The sequence below is a fragment of the Oryx dammah genome, unplaced genomic scaffold (assembly GCF_014754425.2).
Source record: "Oryx dammah isolate SB20612 unplaced genomic scaffold, SCBI_Odam_1.1 HiC_scaffold_25, whole genome shotgun sequence".
In the NCBI taxonomy this organism is placed as follows: domain Eukaryota; kingdom Metazoa; phylum Chordata; class Mammalia; order Artiodactyla; family Bovidae; genus Oryx; species Oryx dammah.
Genome location: NW_024070209.1, coordinates 6497380 through 6512140, shown reverse-complemented (window position 1 = coordinate 6512140; position 14761 = coordinate 6497380). Strand labels below are relative to the sequence as shown.

The window sequence follows — 14761 nt, the reverse complement described above, 5'->3', positions numbered from 1 at the left end:
GGTATCACCAACTCGACGGACATGAGTTTGAACCAACTCCAGGGACGGTGAAGGACAGGGAGGCCTAGCAGGCTGCACTTTACAGGGTCAGGAAGAGTCAGACACTACTTAGCGACTGAACAAGAAAAACAAAAGCATCATATGGATAAATATGTGCCTCAAACTGAGCCTGGGAGTCTTCTGGTCTTTCTTTTTTTAATACAACAGTAAACACAATCATAAAAAATAAAGGCGTTGAGGTGAACAACATGTACCAGGTCAAAAACATGTACCAGGTCAATGATTTATATAGTGCTTGATTTCATACAGATTTTCAAACAAAAGTAATTTCAAAACTTCAATCTTCTCTATTATTAAAGAAAATATAGTATGATTCCCTGTATCCTGTATAATAGATAATGAATCAATTTCCTCATGCGGTCTCTATCAACCTCGGCACAGAACCGCATCACATATCAGCTAGCCATGCAGACTTTCTGAGTCCATTTCATCTCCTCATTTGCTTGCTTATTTATCGCCTTCTTGTCTTTTTGGCTGCACCAGGCAGCTTGTAGGATCTTAGTTCCCTGGCCAGGTATCGAATCTGAGCCCGCAGGAGTGAAAGCGCCAAGTCCCAACCAACCACTGGACTGCCAGGGAAGTCCCTCCCACCGATTTTAAAATTACTGATAATATATATTAAAATCCACACCTACTCCAAGGCTGGTTTGACTACACGTGTTAGCACAGAAACTTGCAGAACCAGCTTTCCTTCCCCAATTCTGAAGAGTAACTCAACACCAAGGGGAGGAATCACTGTACTTGTGAGACCACACGAGATACAGGACCTTTAATCATTTTCCTACTCATTTCTGGACGGTGCAAGAAAGGTAAAATCCACCAACAGGAACCAAAGCATATTTCATTTAAAAGGAAGCTCAGGAATTCCCTGGCGGTCCAGTGGTTAAGACTCCATGCTTCCAATGCAGAGGGTGAGGGTTCAATTCCTGGTGAGGGAACTAAGGTCCCATACGCCCCTTGGCATGGGCCAAATAATTTTTTTTTTATTAAAAATTAAAAAACCCACTAAGTTAGATACCCTAATGGTAGATGCACAGCTTATACACTTTTCTAAACCCAGAGAATGCACACCACCAAGAGTGAACCCTAAGGTAAATTCTGGACTCTGAGTAACAACGATGTGTCCATGGAGGTTCATCAGGCGGAACAAAGGTACCACCTCGGAGAGGCTGCTGATACAGGGGATGAGCTGGAAGGGCGGGGACAGGAGTTCTATGGGAAATCTCTGGACCGTCTAGTTTTATAGTGAACCTGAAACTACTCTAAGAAAATCATGTCTTTAAAAAAACAAAAAAGGGGGCTTTCCTGGTGGTCCAGTGGCAAGGACTCAGGGCTCCCATGCAAGGGACACAGGTTAGGTCCTTGGTCACAGAACAAGATCCCACACGCCACAAAAAAAAAAAAAAAAAAAAGGCCCCACATGCTGCAACTAAGACCTGGTGGTACAGCCAAATAAATAAAATATTTACCAAAAAGAAGACTGATGGACAGACAGGTGGGATAACTGTGAGAAAGCAAATATAATAAAATGTTAGTTATTAAATCTAGGAAGTAGATAGGGACGGGTGTTCATTTTCTAGTTAACTTTCATGTAGGTTTTGATTTTTTTCTTAATAAAATGTTGGGAGGAAAGCTCCCCAGACGATTACATACAGACACTTCCTCCAAGTGCAGTGCCCAGACCAGCCGCGTCCATGGCAGCCTGTGGGAAACTAGACTCTAAACCCACTGCTGACCAACTGTACCAGATCTGTGGAGGTTGGCCTGGTGAGCCATATCCAACTCGCACCTGCTGAAGAGGCCGCTGGTGGGATGGTCGCAGCATGCCACACAGACCAGCATGACCCAAGACCCAGCCACGACTAGACTTCGGCTGTGACCTTAAAGCCACCACCCCGGGTGTTTCAGTTACTTCATGAGAGCAGACCAAACTAACCATCTCCTGGCTCTCTGGCTCCGTGCGTTTCCTGCGTGGAGTCCTAACTGTGCGTCTTCTGCAGTCTCACCACTGTTTTTCTGTTTTACCACAATTAACACGAGCGCTAACTGTCAAACCAACAAACAAGTCTTCTGAGTCCTCTCGTTCTTTATCCATCTGCACTTAACAAATAAAGAATTCACAGAGTCTAAAACAGAGGCCAGTTATCTGATAATAAACTGTGTCTGACAAGGGCTTCCCTGGTGGCTGACAGTAAAGAATCTGCCTGCAATGCAGGAGACCTGGGTTCGATCCCTGGGTTGGGAAGATCCCCTGGAGAAGGAAATGGCAACCCACTCCAGTACTCTTGCCTGGAGAATCCCACGGACAGAGGAGCCTGGCGGGCTACAGTCCGTGTGGTCACAAAGAGTTGGACAACACAACTGAGTTCCTAGCACTACACTTTGTTTGACAAAAAGTACTGTTTTTGGTTTTGGTTTTTTTCAGACAAAATAAATAAAACTGGCTTTATCTTTACGCAGTTCAGCAACTATCGAAAGACAAATCTCACTGACTTATTCAAGGTTCTTTATACTTCTGGGTATTTTGAGATAACAGTGTTTGTTGAAATAATATTTTTTTTCCTAAATTCTCACAGGACCTTTAAAGTACACTCCACTGAGTTTTACAGAGATAAATTTTCCTATTTGAAAACAGCAACTACATGAGTTGATGCTGAGTGTTCTGTTTGTTTCTATAGATTATCTGTAGGCTATTAAATGGGAGGCACTGAATTCTTCCTCTATCTCGTGAATCAGGCCAAACACATCGCAGGAACATCCTGCCCTTCCCACCTGGTGTAAGGAACTTGTTCTATAATCCTGTCCCCAAAGGCCCTTTAATTCCAAAATAAAGTTACTTGTGTCCTAAGGAAGCCCTGAGGCCTTGGTGATGATGGTGTGTGAGTCCCAGCCAGGACGACTGCAAAGCAGAAAACGGAGCAGAAAACTCTACTCACAGCCAGTAAAAGCCCACGATTAACTCCAAGACGGTCAGCTAACGTTAGCTGCTATTTAGCTAAAGCTCATGGGTTTTCAGTCAACAATAAATTCCCAACTTAAATGCGAAAAGGGAACGGCTCATAAATTAGCTGATTACTGGCAGTCCTCTGCAGACCTAACAAAGACCTACTGACCTGTGACAGCAAAGTGATGAACCTGCTCTAACTCAAAGGCAATTTTCATGACAATTCCTACAAAGAAACCACCAGAAACACACGCCAGCCCCAAAAACCCCTTGTAATTCTGAATCCTCACCCAGTGATAAAAAAGCTGTTTCAAAACTCTCAAGATCACACCTCTCTAACACAGAAATCCATCTGCTTGGCTTATCTCCACAACGTGTGAGAGACAAAAGGGCTCTTAGTCACCCCAGTCAGAGTCCAAGTTATTCACATCAGGGGCACCCAAACCCGAGGACGCTGTGACGATGAGAAAGGGCTGGGCAAGAAGCCCCGACGCGGGTCACCGGACGTGCAAGGGAACTCATGCAGACACTCTTTTATCCAGACTTCCACCAGAAACAGGAGGTGGCTACCAAGAAACAGGCGCTGGACCCCCTGGTGGTGCAGTGGATAAGAACCCGCCTGCCAATGCACAGGACACGGGTTCGGTCCCTGGTCCGGGAGGATCCCAAACGCCGCAGAACAGCTCAGTCGCTGCATCACAGCCACTGAACCTGTGCGCTGGAGCCGATCCTCCGCAACCAGAGAAGCCTGCACACTGCAACTCGAGAGCAGTCCCTGCTCGTCACAACTAGAGAAAGCCCTTGAGCAGCAACCAAGACCCAGTACAGCCAATAATTAATTTTTTAGAAAACAGGCTCTGAGGAGCGGACAATCTTGAGAAAGAGGTGCTGGGTCTTGCAAAAATGCTGAGCCCGAGTGTAAACGCCACGTGACCACAGGAGTCCTGGCTTCTCCCCAAGCCATCAACCACACATGCCACCCAGCTGGTTTCCTTTCACCACCCAACAGCGTTGCGATGCTGGTTCTGGCACTGCTTGTGGGAGAGAACGTCTCTCTTCACATTATCTTGGAGACCTGAAGCCAACACGGCGATGGACTGACCCACCCTGGCAGTGAGTAACACATCCCGGGCGTGTGTACAGGGGCCAAGGGAAAGAAAGGCTAGACCCCGGACTCCAGTCTCGGGTGAGATGAGCCCAGGGCCTACCTCACCATCTACCTTTCGTGACTATAGAATCAACATGATGGGCGAGAGTAAATGGTTTCAAAAAGTAGAACTTTTTTCTGTTTACCTTTTAGCCTGAGAAACGTCAAACACACCACAAACACACAGGGCAGGAGACCCAGCTTTAATCACCATCACACGCAGCCATGATGGCGACTTCTTTACTCCCAACTACCTCCTCCTTGCACTGGGCCATTCTGAGGTCAGCCCCAGACAGGTCTCGATATTTCACACTCAAATACTTCACGAGTTGGAAGAACCAAGCGCATCTGAAGCTAAGACATTCCAAACCTGGCCGCTCAGTCCTTTGTGTGTGTGTGTTCAGTCGCTAAGTCGCATCCGACTCTACTGACTGCAGCCCACCAGGCTCCTCTGTCCATGGGATTCTCCAGGCAGGAATACTGGAGTAGGCTGCCAATCCTCCTTCAGGGAATCTTCCCAACCCAGGGATCGAACATCTCCTGCACTGGCAGGCGGAATCTTTACCACTGTGCCCCTGGGAAGCCCATGCACAGTCCTTTACTGAGCCTTATTTAAAAAAAAAAAAACACTTCTGGGCCTCATCTCATCCGCAGGTCTGGGAGGGAGGCAGGGCGGGTCTTGTACCTTCTTAGGGGCAATGTTCCACAGCTGAGACAGAACCATCCTTTAAGTTCTAGACCCAAAGCTGATTTGTCTTTCATTCCCTCCAAAGAGAGAATCTTTGGACTGCAGAAAATGTGGCAAGAATACCAAACCAAGAAACCAACTTAGACTTAAAACACTATCTGGAGACCGACCACCTGTGAGTGGAACCGGGTACCCTAAGTTTCAATCCTGTCTAATGATCCTGTACGAGAGGTTCCAAAAGAGGCTGTCTTGCCTGGATGGGAGGAGAGCTTGGGGGAGAATGGATACATGTATATGTATGGCTGAGTCCCTTCGCTGTTCACCTGAAATTATCACAACATTATTGACTGATTTTACTCCAAAACAAAATAAAAAGCTTTAAAAAAAAAAAAAAAAAGACTGCCTTGTGCAAGCACTCCAAATTTTAGAAATGAACAGGCCCACACTGGCCCACCCTTTCCTTTTGTAGAAAAGGAATCTGAGGCCCAGAGAGGGGACATGACCAGCCCAACACAACTGATCCTATCACCGCAGCACTGAAGGAAATCCCTGACCTTGAAGCTCTGTCGGGCATGGACCTCAGGGCTTTGCCTGCTATAGGAGTCCATCAGAGCCATCCAGGGCTTCCATGGACACAGGCCCACTCCTGAGCACCACAGGCATCACCGAAGTTGTGATCCACTGGAACACATTCGGAGCCATCATCCCCCACAAGGGACGCACAGACACACAAAGAAAGCTGGAAGAACTGAAGATGCCCAGCCTAACCTTAAGGAGCCCCTGGGACACAGGAATGAGGGTTCCATCACCTGGCCAGTCAGTCACCACTTACCAGGGCAGAGGCTGCTGAGAAGGAAACACCGGCCCGCTTCTCCAACCATGAGTGGTGCACACGGCAGCCGCCGTGGGCTCCGGACCCTGACTTGGCCCGGAACAAGGACCAGGGGCCAGCCAGGACGCTGTGCTGGGGAGGGCTTTCTGAAGGCGGGGGGAGAGGCCCAGGCTAGCTCAGGGCCCTTCCGCCTAAGCCCATCTGACACTGTCACAGCGACTAAGCTGAGAGAACAGAACAGGGCTGGCAACAGAGTAATGCCGTGAACCTTCAAAGCCTGCAGGCTGCACCCTCCAGGTGGGGGGTCCACACAGAAGGCACACCAGCTACTCAGGGCGCTCGCTGCTGCAGGCATCGCCCCCTCGAAACAGAAACGGTGATTCCAGGAGTCTTCAGAGGTTGTGCAAAAAGCAGATCATAATCTGCCTGACCCACGCGGTCTGCTTATCCAAAGCCTACTTTTCTTACTATATACAACTGAACATCTTCAGTAACTTCATGTCTACTACAGGTATTTACAACTACTAGTATATTATACAAGATGTTGGTATTATACACAAAAAACATGGAGAAACATCCTCAGATAAGATGGGTCCACGTCCACCACTATGCCAATGTTGGGTACACGAAAGCTCAAAGCCCATCTCGTTGATTACATGGATCACAGAGAACGTTGGCAGGAAATGGCTGGTTCTGAAACCTTTTTATTCCAGAGACTCCACAGCTCTTCCCTCAGAAGCAGAACAGGCACCCGCCAGAAATGCCCTCAAATAAAGGCACTGATATTAATACACATAAAGTCACAGATATGAGAAGAGAGATCTACATAAACCACAGAAATCAACAGCAAACTCCCAAAGGGAGAAACTCCAATATAACACAATTGAAAACTAAGCTAGTCAGAAAATTAACAGTAATTCATGAACTTTTCATCCAGGGGATGGGGGGTGCGGGGAGGCAGTGGATTAACGGGTTGAAGGGGAGAAAAGAAAATCAGACTTTGCTTTACTTTTTTCTCTCAAATAGCTAAGAATCTACTGAACTTGTATTCCCCTGAAAGTGTTAGTCGCTCAGTTGTGTCCAACTCTTTGCAACCCCATGGACTGTAGCCCACCAGGCTTCTCTGTCCATGGGATTCTCCAGGCAAGAATACTGGAGTGTGTTGCCATTTCCTCCTCCAGGGGATATTCCAACCGAGGGATCAAACCCTGGTCTCCTGCACTGTAGGCAGATTCTTTATCATATGAGCCAGCAGGGAAGCCCTGTGTTCCCCTGAAGTGAGTTATTATAAACGAACTTCAGTAACAAGAGACCCATAAGGAAAGCTCCAATAGCTCAGTGGTAAAGAATGGCAGGTTCAATCCCCAGGTTGAGAAGATCTCCTGGAGAAGAGAATGGTAACCCACTCCAGTATTCTTGCCTGGGAAATCCCACGGAGAGAGCAGCCTGGCGGGCCCCAGTCCATGGAGGTCACAAAGAGTCGGACACGACTGAGTGCTGAGCACACATCTGTAAAATGGAAGTGTGCTTTTTTAGGTGCTGCGATTGACAAATTCATGGTAAGAAAGCCCCTACGATTAGTGCTAAAGGCAGTCCACCTAGAGCACCAAGCTTTCAAAGGACAGAATTTTAAACATGGTTTTTATTAATGTGCCGCACAGAAAAATCGAGTAATAAAAATGGTCTCTAAAGACCAGCCTGATGCAGCAGACTGCAAAATATGCTATTAATTCTGCCAAAACCAGAAATTCGGCAATAATTCCACTTGCTTTCCAAATTAAAGCCTAAGACAAATCTAGTAATTATTCTTATATTAAGCAAACAGTCACAAAAGATGACTGAATTCATGAGCCTGCATCCCTGAATTTTCAGGAAGCACCATCCAAAAGTCAAAGGAAAATGACAGCAAGAACCATGTTTATGACAGGCACTCGGCAAAAGTGTGTTTTGTTCTGTTTTGTTTTAATCAAGGGTGAGAGAAAGTGAGAGTGGCAACAAGCCATTTTAGGCAAAAAAATGTGAACGTCCTTTCTGGCAACCTCCCCCTCAGCTTATCCGCCTCTCCTTCTATGAGCCTCTGTGCCCCCTACCTCTCGGTGTCCTTCAGTGGGGTTTTCTGGGCAAATGAGGGAGATGGAACTAGGCTGCCTCAGGTTCTTCCAAGAACTACTGCGTTGGCCAAAAAGTTCATTTGGGTTTTTCTGCAGCATCTCATAGAAAAAGCCAAATGAACTTTTTGGCCAACCCAGTACCATCCTATGAATACGCTTCCGAGACATCAGCATAAAAACCACTGGCCTCACCCACGGGCCCCACAAAGGACCCACACCTAAAGACCACCAAGCCACACATCGCTCCGCCCACTTCTCCCGTTTCTCTCTGCACAGCATTTTACATCTCCACACTCTGCCCACCCTCCCTCCAGAGGCCCGCCCTCTGTTCCAACAACCCTGCTCCTGCTCCCCAGCTCTGCAAGAGCACGTGATCAGGAGCAGGTCTCTCCCCAGCTCTCCACTTGATCACAGTCACACTTGCCCCAGCCTAAGTCAGAACCCAGCTGCCGTCTGGCAGGCTCTTGCCAGGTTCCGCAGCCCCCACCGTCGGGTCTACATTAACTGGGAACCAGCACCAGGGCTCCGGCACAATCCCAGCCGCTGGCCACCCCATGACCACCTCACCCAGAAACCTGGCTCTCTCCTCTATTCATTCACCCTCTGAAACACTTACTGTTGTGCCAGGAAGCTCGCTACAAACTGAAATGGAGTGAGAACCATCATTGGTTTCCTATTCTGACTTCTATCATGTCACCAAATCACCAAACCGGATGGGCAGGGCAGCACCCCACTGCACTGCCTTCAACCCAGACAGACGGAAAGAAAGCACCCAAGGTGCGGGGCGGGGGGGCGTACCCTAGTCCTGACCAGGCCCTAAGATTCCTCACTGCGCTCATCTGTCACCCACGGGGTCAGGAGGCAGAATCTCTAGCAGCCTTCTCTACCTCCACATTCTGTGATGCTCAAAGCCCAAGGTCCCTTCACAAAACCACAACACAAGACACGTGACACCACACAAATCAGACAGAATCCCCACCCGACCAGGCCACCCTAACAGCTGTGTTCCGATGTAAAGTCAGTCTAAGTCAGCTGCCACCCAAGACTTCCCCCGGAACCTCTTTCTAGGTCTTCAGTAAGCCAAGTGCAAACTACTATAGCGTCACCAGGAAGCGTTTCAGACACACAGACCCCCTCCCCCGCCCCGGCCCCACCCCAGACAGCTGGATGACAACCTGCGTTTTAACAAGCTCCCCAGCTGACTCAAGTGCACATTAGAGGCTGAGACGCACCAGGACTTCCCTGGTGGTCCAATAGTTAAGACTTTGCACTTCCAATGCAGAGGGCCCGGGTTCGATGCCTGGTCAGGGAACTGGCTCCCTGGTCAGGGAACTGGCTCCCTGGTCAGGGAACTAGATTCCACATGCCACAGCTAATGCCGGTGTAGCCAAATAAAAAAAATATTTAATTTTTTAAAAAAAGAGGTTGAAAAGCACCAAAGGAGATCAAACCAGTCAATCCTAAAGGGAATCAACCCTGAATATTCCCTGGAAGGACTGATGTTGAAGCTCCAATACTTTGGCCACCTGATGCAAAGAGCTGACTCACTGCAAAAACCCTGATGCTGGGAAAGATTGAAGGCGGGAGGAGAAGAGGGTGACAGAGGATGACATGGTTGGATGCCATCACCGACTCAATGCGCAGGAGTTTGAGGAAACCAAGTGAGATAGTGAAGGACAGGGAAGTGTGGCATGCTGCAGTCCACGGGGCCGCAAGAGTCGGACATGACTGAGTGACTCAGCAACAATAAAGGAGGCACAGAAAACCGGGGGCGGGGGGGGGGGTGGCGCCTTCAGGGCTAGCAGCCTCTGACCCCTCTGCCTCTCAACCCCGGCCCTGCTCCCATCCGTCCCTCATCCCACAGGGATTCCAGGGCCCCATGCCCTCCCGCCTGGTCACACCCGGCCTATCGAATCAACCTGCCAATACTCTAGGAAACAGCCTAGCAAATGGTTAAGTGCTAAACCCAAGTCAACTGAAAAGCCTTAACACCCAGTTTCTCCACTGCCTACTAGCTCTATGACTGTAGGCAAATTATTCAACCTTACAAATTATTCATATGTGAAATAAGGATTAAAATTAAGAAACATATATACATATACAAAAGATCTCATGGAGTCACTACTCAAGAGGGCAATTATCTTTTTAACACACCACCAAGATGGCCCCACTCTTTACTAACGCAAATCATATCGGTTCCAAAACTCCCACAGATCCGTCCAGTTTCCAATGTCCAGCCTGTTTTCTCTTGTGAGTGTTCGTCTGCACATTCCCATTCATTTATACAGTCACAGTACACCCTGATTCTTCCCTAAACCCACCAAAATTAGTGTGCGGAATACCCTCAGCTCTCAAATACTGCAGATGACACACCCTGGACACTGCCCCACGTGTGTGACCCACTGACATGAAAAAGCAATCCATATAAAGAAATTAAGTGTCATGTAGGAGAACCTTAACCTCTGGCACTCAACCCTCAAATCCCATCATTTGTTTTAGTCTTCCTGAGAACTGGAACTCATCTTCAAATTCCATCTTCTGACATGTAAACATCAGACACAATCTGGTTAGTTCACCTGTATATAGATCTTATTTCCACTTCATCATCAGCATTTTGGGGAAGGAAGTACACTTCACTTACTCTCAACACCAATGAGAAGCTTGCAAAGTACATGCCGGAGACGCATGGTTTCCTCCAGGCCCCACTCTCATTTCCTGCTAAGCTAAGTAAAGCAGGCCTCGTGTTGCCATATATGAAGCCAGGCATCTGATCACCTAAAACCAAAGCTGACATATAACTGACTTCTGCAGGGCATCTTCCCAACCCTGAATAACACACAGATGAAAACTCCTAACTCTCAGCTGATAACACTGCAATTAATGATTAGACATTTTCTGTAAAATGAAGATTTTTACATTTTTATTTATTTATGTGGCTACACCAGATTGTAGTTTCAGCATGCAGTATCTTTAGTGTGAGATTGATATCAGTGATGAACTTCATAGTTTTTCCACAATTTGCTGATGAAAGCACATTTCTTTAATTACAGAAGACAGTTGAGGAATATACTTCTTAAACTCTTTTTGGGGGAAGAGGGGCTCATTTGACAGTGTGTGTCTGTGTGTGTGTGTCTGTCTGTCTGTCTGTCTGTGTGTGTCTGTGTGTGTCTGTGTGTCTCTGTGTCTGTGTGTGTCTGTGTGTGTGTGTGTCTGTGTGTCTGTGTGTGTGTGTCTGTGTGTGTGTCTGTCTGTGTGTGTCTGTCTGTGTGTCTGTGTGTGTGTGCGATCACTCAGTCGGGTCTGACTCTTAGTGACCCCATGGATTGTAGCCCACCAGGCTCCTCTGTCTTGGAATTCTCCAGGCAAGAATACTGGAATCGGTTGCCATTTCCTTCTCCAGGGGATCTTTCCAACCCAGGGATTGAACCTGGGTTCCCTGCCTTGCAGGCAGATTCTTTACTGACTGAGCCTCCAGAGAAGCCCAAAACATGTTGTACAAGATGGCACAATCTTCTCGGAGTTTAAGTTAATTTCTCAACGGTTTCTTCACAAGTAGAGGAAATGCATTTTAGCAAAAGCTCCCTTCCCTGTAATTTAGTCTGAGCAGGTTGCACAGGTGAAATCTGTGTTCTGGGTAGTTCCTCTTTTGCTAGTTATGTATAAACAAGCAGTTTAAAAAGTTAAAAACTATGTTTTGAGAGTAAGAATAGTAAGTGTTAAACTCAATCTGACAAGACCATTATGTAGCATTTACACAGCACCATCAGATTTCCAAAGTGCCTTGAAGTCACCACTGTTTCTTAAGAGCATCACACTGGGTTGGATTTGAGATTTATCTGCACTCATGTATGAATAAGGCTCCTGAAGACTTTCAACAATCTGCTCTGTCCCAAGGCCAGCTGAGTTTCCAGACTGTAATTGCAATGGAAAGATCCTTGGGTATTTGTTACTTCTGGTGATGGGAGGTAGGAACTTCATTTATCATTCAAACTGAAATACTGCACTAGCAATGCACATATTTTCCTCTTAGGTGACATATTTTAGGCATACCAAAGATTCTGCTGTAACAGAAATTTTTGATTCATCAACCCTTGAAGTTCAAGGCAAACTACTTCTTAGTGTTTCAGGGCCAGAGTCTTTGATCTTCCTTAAGAAACATAGTTCTCTATGCTTCTGATAATGATAGGTATGTTATCTAAGTATATATTTGTAGAAAGTCTAAATAGACTTTCTACAGTGAAATTTTTTACAGTGAAAATTTTGTAAGAAATGATAAAAAAAAAAAAACTAGGGAGAGCTATTTCATATCTAGACAGCTTGGCGTGATTCCATTTCCTTGCATCTTTTTTTTTTTTTCCTCTGCTGTACTGTATGGTACTTAATTTATAAAGATTTTGAAAGAATCAGTGACATTGTCAAGTCATTCCTTAAGGCATTTGCAGGAGGAACCGAGAGTATCTCTAGAGGTTCTCCCACAAATACTCGGGGATGGGATGGGAACAGTCTGTGATCTGATTGGTAAAGAATCTGCCTGCAAATGCAAGAGACACAAGAGACATGGGTTCGATCCCTGGATCAGGAAGATCCCCTGGAGCAGGAAATGGCAACCCACTCCAGTATTCTGGCCTGGAGAATTCCAGAGAGAGAGGAGTCTAGTGGGCTACATTCTATGGGGTCACAAAGAGTTGGGCACAAGTGAGGAGGTGAGCACACATACACACACACATACGAACAGACAATTAGTCTGCAAAACAATAGATCTTCCATCATCAGAGGAGTAAGTCCTAACCCACAGAACTTTTGTCAAGCGCCAGAAAAGCGTCTTGAAACTACGTTAGTCATTAGTAAAAAATTAGCAAATGCAGTAGTCCTTTTCAAGAACAACCTTGGAGGACTACTCCTCACTCTTCCCAATTTCCAAACCTCCCACAGAGCTACAGCACTCAAAACTGTGTGCCACTGGCAACAGGATAAACAGAGATCAAGGGGATGGAGTGGAATGGAATCCAGAGTTCAGAAATTTAAATAAGGGGAAAAAAGTTCAGAAATGCTCACATTTAAGGTCAACTGGTTTTTGACATGTGTATCAAAACAACTGAATGGGAAAAGAATAGTCCTTTCAACAAAGGATGCTGGGCCACCGGATATCCACATGCAAACGAATGAAGCTGCACCCCTACTTCAGAATCTACACAAAATTAATTCAAAGTGGATCCAATAGCTAACTATAAGAGTCAAAACTATGAGATTTAAAAGAAAAACATAACAGGAAATCTTCAATAATCTTAGCTTAGGCAGTAGGTTCTTCGATATGACACCACAAGCACACAAAGCAAAAGAAACAGTGACCTGAACTTTATCAAATTTAAAAACACTTCTGTGCTTCAAAGTACACCATCAAGAAAGCAAAAAGTCAACTCACAGAATGGGAGACAATCTTTGCAAGTCATATATCTGGCAAAAGACTTGTAACCAGAATACATAAAGAATTCTTAGAGATGAAAAACTTTAAAAAACAAAACACACAATTTAAAAATGTGCAAAGGATAGGAATACCATTTCTCCTAATATATTCAAATGACCAACAAGCATATGAAAAGATGCTCAACATTATTAGTTATCAAAGAAAAACAATCTAAACCACTAAAATGAAATACCAGTAGAATGGCTATAATCAAATAGATAATTAGATAATTACAAGTATGGTAAGGAGGAACAGAAACTGGAACCTTCATACACTGCTGGTGGGAAAGCTGAATGGTCCAGTTGCTTTGGAAAACTAGCAGTTTCTCTAAAGGTTAGAGTGAACATGTGACAGTAAAGGCAATTCTACTCCTAGATAGACAACCAAGAAAATGAAAACAATCTATACAAAACCTTGTGCACAGATGTTCACAGCAGCAGTATTCCTAACTGACCAAAGTGGAAACAGTCCACAAGACCCTCAACTGAATAATAAATAAAACTAGTACATCCATTCAATGGAATGTTGCTCTGCAACAAAAAGAAATGAAGTACCAATACATACTACAAAACAGTGAAAGAGAAAGGCGCTCAGCCGTGTTTAATTCTCTGCCACTCCATGAAATAGTTCATGGACTTCTCCAGTCCAGAATACTGGAGTGGGTAGACTTTCCCTTCTCCAGGGGATCTTCCCAACCCAAGAAGTCAAACCCAGGTCTCCCACATTGCAGGTGGAGCCTTTAAAAGCTGACCCACCAGGGAAGCCCAAGAGTACTGGAGTGGGTAGCCTATCCCTTCTCCAATGAATCTTCCTGACCCAGGAATCAAACTGGGGCCCCATGCATTGCAGGCGGATTCTTTACCAGCGGAGCTACCAGGGAAGTCCTACTACAACACAGATGAACCTCAAACACATGCCAAGTGCTCACAAAACACATACCGTATGATTTCATTTATATGAAACGTGTAGAATTGGTAAATCTATAGAGGTAAAAGGCAGAGGATGAGATGGTTGGATGGCATCGCTGACTCAATGGTCATGAATTTGAGCAAACTCCGGAAGACAGTGAAGGACAGAGGAGCCTGGCGTGCTGTGGCCCATGGGGTAGCAAAGAGTCAGATATGACTTGGCCACTGAACAACAACAACAGAAAGTAGATCAGTAGTAGCCTGGGGCTGAGGTGAGAAAAGCAGAAAGGAAGACTGGGATATGGGATTTCTTCTTTGGAGTAATGAATATGTTCCAGATTGCAGCTACGACTGCATAACTCTGAATATAGTAAGTCCCCTACATACAGACCTTCAAGTTGCGAACTTTCAAAGATGCCAATGTGTGTTCACATGTCCAATCACGTAAGTCAGCTCACGTGTCTGGAGAAAATTACCACGTGTGCATCCTGCACGAGTGGCTGTGCTCTTGTGTACTTTACTGTACAGCACGGTGCAGGGCTCAGTACAGTAGCTTTATTTCAAGCCCAGGACGTCCGAAAGCAAGTGTAAAAGTGTAAAAGCAGTG

At 45.9% G+C, this 14761-nt stretch overlaps 1 protein-coding gene and 1 non-coding gene across 51 annotated transcripts in view; one reads left to right on the top strand and one right to left on the bottom strand.

The window, feature by feature from the left end:
• Window positions 1-14761, bottom strand: part of MAP4K4 (mitogen-activated protein kinase kinase kinase kinase 4) — a 152256-nt gene that overhangs the window by 125008 nt on the left and 12487 nt on the right. The gene's annotated exons all lie outside the window — the stretch shown is intronic.
• TRNAG-UCC lies at window positions 9022-9094 on the top strand. Its single transcript has one exon. It is a non-coding gene; the product is annotated as a tRNA-Gly (tRNA).